We start from the raw sequence: 6,100 nt of genomic DNA, 5'->3' as shown, positions 1-6,100 counted from the left end.
CATGTAAAAGGGTGGGTTGGTGGTACTAGGGATGACAATGGATCGGATTTTGCAAGATCCAAACCCGATCCACTAGCCCCTTTGGGAAATGAATTGGTATCATCAACAGGCTCGACCCTAGAATAAGACAAAGAAATGTAGAATAAGACAAGGAAATGTAAATGTAAATAAATAATCCAAATTTACATTAAGGTAAATTGTTTGTAGTAATCATGTATGCTAGGTGTAAACACTACATAGGTGCTAAGTGTAAGATAAATAAGTTAGCAAAGTGTCTTAGGTGTAGTGCAAAGTGTAACACCAAGGTGTGTCAAGTGTGTGTGGCATGCTTATCATGTAACCTCCCTTGAGTAGTATAAATAGAGTGACTTGTGAGCTTACAAACACAAGCTAAGTTGAAATCAAAAAACACTTCACATCAAAATTCTCTTTACTCTTGTTCCTAATATAAGTTCTATAGCTTTACAACTTCTTGTTCTACTCTTTATTCTTAGTATTACAACTTCGATCCTAACCAACCTCCTTTGTGGTTGTACTTACTATGTGTTCGTAAACGTGGTATCAGAGCCATGGCAGTCTAAGCTTTGGCTCTTATCTTCCTAAAAGGTATTAAAGTATAATGAGTTATCCCCTCCATAAATACCCTAAGTATGGAAAAGTATGCTCTGTGGTTGCCACTATGTGGATCTTGCACATCAGAAAAAATTCATACTAGGAGAAGTAAAGTGTAGAGAATTAATTATGATGTTCTTAAAAGCTTGTACCTTGAGACAAAAGTTTAAAACTATGTGTTGTCTCGGTTTAGCAATTTTAAGAACATCATAATTACTTCTTTATACCGCTATATTATACTAAAGAGGAGGAACACTCATTATAATTTAAAAATTTAAAGGAAAGATAAGAAATAAGGCATTCTGTTATGGTTTCTGGTCTCATATCAAAAAATATGGAAAATACTTCTAATATTTTAGCACATCCATTTTCCTCTTCTCGCAAATCAAATGCTAATAAAGTAGATTATCTTTATGAAGTAGAATATGTAGATGAAAAAGAAAAAGTTCCTATTACTCAACTTCCCTTGTTAAATCCATACCGAGCCTTTACAAAGCCAAATTCCTCATTTCCAAAAGTAATCAAACAGGCACTCGGCCCACATAAGAATACAGTTAGAGAGATTGTTCTAGCCTTACAGTTAGAACAACATTTTGTTCCAACTACAGAAGCAGAACAAATGATTCCTCTTCGACTTAATGAAGCTATGCTTCACTCTTGGAAAACAAGTGGTTACACCCACCTTCATTATGGAGCAGTACGTTTAGCACTAACTCTCCATGGAAGGAAAGGTCTTCCTGTTGTGGCACGAATAGCCCTATTGGATATAAGGTACAAAGAATACAAACATGCTTGTATTGCAACCATACAAACAACACTCAATGCAGGTACTGTATTTATTACCCTGTTTCCAAATTTTAATATGGCATTAGAAGACCCACAAATTCTCCAAAATCTCCAAATCCAGCTGCAAATAACTGGAACCCCACAAATTGGAAACACATATGCCGCAACTTTACACCATCAAATGGCATATAGAGTCCAAAACCATGCAATGCACTACAACAAATAAGGTAATTGGCGACCATATAAGGCGACTGAGAACAGTCGCCATTAAGAATAAAGCGACTAAGGCCCGTCGCCCGCACTTCGTAGCTAGGTTTAGTCGCTTTTGGCGACAGGCCTTCGTCGCCAATTTTGGCGACGTAATTTTTTAAGGCGGGCGATCAAATTGCCGCCAAAATTGGCGATCGTCATTAGTCGCTAAAAAGGCGATCGCCATTAGTCGCTTTCCTAAAATCCACGCGTCATCTCCATATCTTCATAATTGGCGCATGATTTTGGTCGCCATTTTTGGCGACAGATTTTGTCGCCATTTTGGCGATCGATTTCCGTCGCCAAATGCACCGCTTTCCGTCGCCAATGTCCCTAAAATTAATTCATGATCAGAGACTTAGCGACGGTTTCCATCGCCAAATGCTGAGATCCGTCGCCAAATTTACATGTTTTTTAGCCTAAAAATCATTTTTGACCTAGCCAAATACGTAAAACCTGCAAATAAACCAACACTTCCAGCAGAGAACACATGGGAAGCCAACACAACCAAACTTGATAAAGAAAATCAAGTTCCATACACACAACTACGAGTTCTACGAGTTTTGGTCATCTAACATTATCCGGGAATAACATGTTCTCTAAAAAACTACATAACAGGGAAACTTGCTCCCGCTCCACTACCACCTCCAAAATTAGGATCTCTAGGATCCTTTGGTTGCGGGCGCCACCCAGTGTTGCAATTGGCGAAGAAGGAGTTCATCCGTTCCATTTCCTCCTTCATCCTCCGAATTTCAAAGATCTCTCTCGGCATCCCGCCTCGCCTCTCGGCATCCCGCCTCTCCCGGCGGCTAATTGAGCTTGGAGCACACTCACGACACTTGGGGTATAAGGTTGTTGTTGGGAGGAAATTGACCCTCTTCTTCTTGTAGGAGGGTAGAAAATCTCCTTTGCCGACCCGGCTCCATACACATCTCCTCTTTGAAACCCCTCAACAAGATCAAACCATAACTCATTGTCATCAATTTTCGGGTTGTTCTTCCTACGGACAAGGAATTGTTCCTAAAAAATTGATAAAACATTAATGGTTAGAGGTTACTTATCTAAAAATTGATAAAACATATACTTTAAAAAGCTAAGAAATTTTTATTTTTTGACACTTACATATAACTGTTGATCTTTTTCCTTCGCGAAGATCAACTTGCCCTTGCTTGTCTTCTTTGCGTGAGTGTCAACAAAGAGATCAACAATCGTGGGTACCTTACCCTTATTCTTCTTGGTCTTCCGGAAAAAAAACAAGGAAATTGTTACTCAAACATGATAATTAATGAGACTAATTAAATTAGAAGACTATTAAATTAAAAGCTAAGACAAATAACTTACATCTAACACCACACGATCATGAAAAGATTGAGACCCTCCATAATGAGTAGGCTCAACTTCCGCGTCCTTATCTCCTCCTTTCCTGTTGATCTTGTTCCGGGCCGATGCTTCCTTGAACTCGGGACTTCCGGACTTGGTATATTCCTCATATGACGAACCCGTAATCAATAAAATAACAATTATTAATTAATATATTTTCAAAATATGTAATGAATTTTAACTAATTACGGGTATTAAAAGAAACTAAATACCTTTCATGAAAGATGGCGCCTTCTTCCTCTTAGACACCTTATACATGTTGTCCCTTAGCCTCTTCTTGCCAATTTCATTATACCTTTGCCAAACTAGGCGCTCAAGGTCGGTTGGCCAATAGAACACACGCTACAAAAAGTAAACACATAGATGAGAAAAAAATTAATAATAAGGTAAAAAGAATAAATAAATTATATTTAATAATATATATTTTATAAATAGATACCCGGAAGTTGTTGAACCACATCTCCTTATCTTCATCACTAGCGTTACTCCAACAAGTAACGCCGTGTGTCATGTTCTCTTGGGTGCTATTAGTCACACCACGAACAACTGTTTGACTTCTAAACTTGAAATCAAACATGTTAAAAACATAATTATATAGGAATAAAAATAATGTATAATTAACATATGTCTAAAAAAAGTCATTTATTACTAAATAAAAAAATTACAAAATAGAATGAATAAAAAATTACCATAGACCATTCGGATCAAGGATCATCCCGCCGTCGGTATGTCGGGGTACACCAACCTCCTCCTCCTCCTCCTCACTCACCTCCGTAGTAGAACGATCAACGTCCTCCTCCCGCTCCTCGGGAGCTACTACCTCCCTCACTATAGCCTCCGCGCCGCCTACCTCCTCCATGAGCCATGTGTACTACAATTGATTAAAAAGTGTTAGCAAATATTACAGGATAATTATTATAAGATACAAAAAAATAAAACCTAATAAACAGGTATAAAAGAAAAAATAAAACGCTAATAATTGTTTCCAAATTTTGATATGTATACTTTCAATACCTTCTCTTACTCATCATCATCATCATCATCCTCATCTTCTTCTTCTTCTTCTTCTTCTTCTTCTTCTTCTTCTTCTTCTTCTTCTTCCTCTTCCTCCTCCTCTTCTTCTTCTTCCCCCTCTTCTATCTCATCCCTCTCCTTATCATTCTCTTCTTCTTCCTCTTCTAACTCCTCCTCCGCTTCTATCTCATTTGCATAAATAATTTCATCATGATCAACTGGGACAAAATGTTTCGATACAACCTCTTCTTGGAAAAAAAGATGTATCAACTTCTGATCGTGCCTTTGTTTTAAAAACGGCCCACCATTGCTTTTGTTGTCTATCATTACTTGTGCTCGGAAGAGATGCAAAATAAACTTGATGAGCTTGTTGTGCAAGTATAAATGGGTCATATTGAGAGTAGGTTCGAGTATGATTCACTTCCACGAGTTTGTAACGATCATGGACTCTCGTTCCCAGCCTACGGAATTATCCCTCCATTGAATCTTGAATAAGACGGTTTTATAACTCCGATCCCGGCCATTGTAGCACAACTCAAAGATATCCTCTAATATGCCATAATATTCATTGCCATCAAGAGAAGAAATAGTAACGCCGTAGTTGCATTTAGCCTTACTTTTGCCATAGTCAAATGTTTGAAACTTAAACCCATTAATTGAATATCGATTCCACGTCACAACCTTTCGAGAAGGACCCAAAGCCAAGCTTCTTATCACATCATCTTGAATATTTAGCTTACATACATGCTTCCGAAACCAGGCTGGAAATTGATCCTCATGCTTATGCCAAACATCCTCTCTGTTCACATTAGGGTGTTCTTTAATGAAATCTGTCACAAATTGAGCTTCATATGGCTCCAAAACCTCACAATTAGATAGCACATAAAGGTGGGCACGGTTATACTCCTTGTCATCCAGAAATCTTGTTCCCCAGTGATGAACACCCTATTTCATCCCGCATTTGGAAACACTTGGGTATACTTGTGTCTAGTTCATCCGCTTCATCAATATTCAAGTATTTTGCTTTGGTCTCAATATGTTTTTCAAAATAAAGAGAGCAAAAATTGGCAATCTCTTCCGTTAGGTAGGCATTGCATATAGAACCTTCCACACGAGCTTTATTACCAATTTTTTCTTCAAATGATTAAGAAACCTTTCGAAAGGATACATCCACCTATATTGGACGGGTCCACCAACTTTAGCTTCATATGGCAAATGGATAGGTAGATGCTCCATCGAATTGAAAAAGAAGGCGGAAATATCATCTCAAGTTTACACAAAATTTCTGGTATTTGCTCTTCTAAACGACTCATGTCCTCAATCGATATCGTGGAGGAACACAAATCTCTAAAAAATTGACTTATTTTCAGAATCGCATTCCAAATTGTAGTCGGGAGTAAATTTTTAAAAGCCACGGGTAATAAGCGCTCCATGAAAACATGACAATCATGACTTTTCAACCCTTTCAACTTCAGTTCCTTCAAATCAACACAACGGCTCAAATCGGATGCATATCCATCGGGAAACTTCAAGTTTCCTATCCAATCGCACAATACCTTTCTTTGAGCTTTGTCAAGAGTAAATATGACTTTTGGTTTAGCCCCATCCTTACGAATATGAAGTTTAGGACGATCACAAAATTTCTTCAATTCTATTCTTGAATTAATATCATCACGTGTCTTTCCTTTTACATCCATAATCGTATGAATAAGTAACTCAAAGAAGTTCTTCTCTATGTGCATCACATCCAAATTGTGTCCGATCAACATTGTTTTCCAAAGAGGGAAGCTCCAAAAAATACTTCTTTTAAACCAACCATTTTTTTTTCTTTTTCAACTCTTTAAACTCTTCTTGATCCCATCGACAGTTGTTGGCAAATCACGTATGACCTCTCATATCTCATCCCCTTGAGTCGAACCGGAGCATTGTCACGCACCTCCTTACCTTTTAAGAAAGATTTCTTGTTCTCTCTATGAATATGTCCATCCGGTAAGAAACATCTATGACAATCAAACCAACTAATTTTTTGGAATTAGGAAGATAAAATGCTTTACTCCTA

General features: G+C 37.7%; 1 long non-coding RNA gene across 1 annotated transcript; it reads right to left on the bottom strand.

Annotated features, from left to right (window-relative positions):
* Positions 1–2,592: 2,592 nt before the first annotated feature.
* LOC141606169 (uncharacterized) lies at positions 2,593–3,103 on the bottom strand. Its single transcript, XR_012526597.1, has 3 exons — positions 2,989–3,103; positions 2,770–2,886; positions 2,593–2,667 (listed from the first exon to the last, which is right to left on the bottom strand). It is a non-coding gene; the product is annotated as an uncharacterized LOC141606169 (long non-coding RNA).
* Positions 3,104–6,100: the final 2,997 nt, after the last annotated feature.

This window comes from Silene latifolia, chromosome 10, assembly GCF_048544455.1.
Source record: "Silene latifolia isolate original U9 population chromosome 10, ASM4854445v1, whole genome shotgun sequence".
NCBI classification, from domain to species: domain Eukaryota; kingdom Viridiplantae; phylum Streptophyta; class Magnoliopsida; order Caryophyllales; family Caryophyllaceae; genus Silene; species Silene latifolia.
The sequence above is the reverse complement of the archived record's forward strand: the minus strand, read 5'-3'. Positions and strand labels throughout refer to the sequence as shown.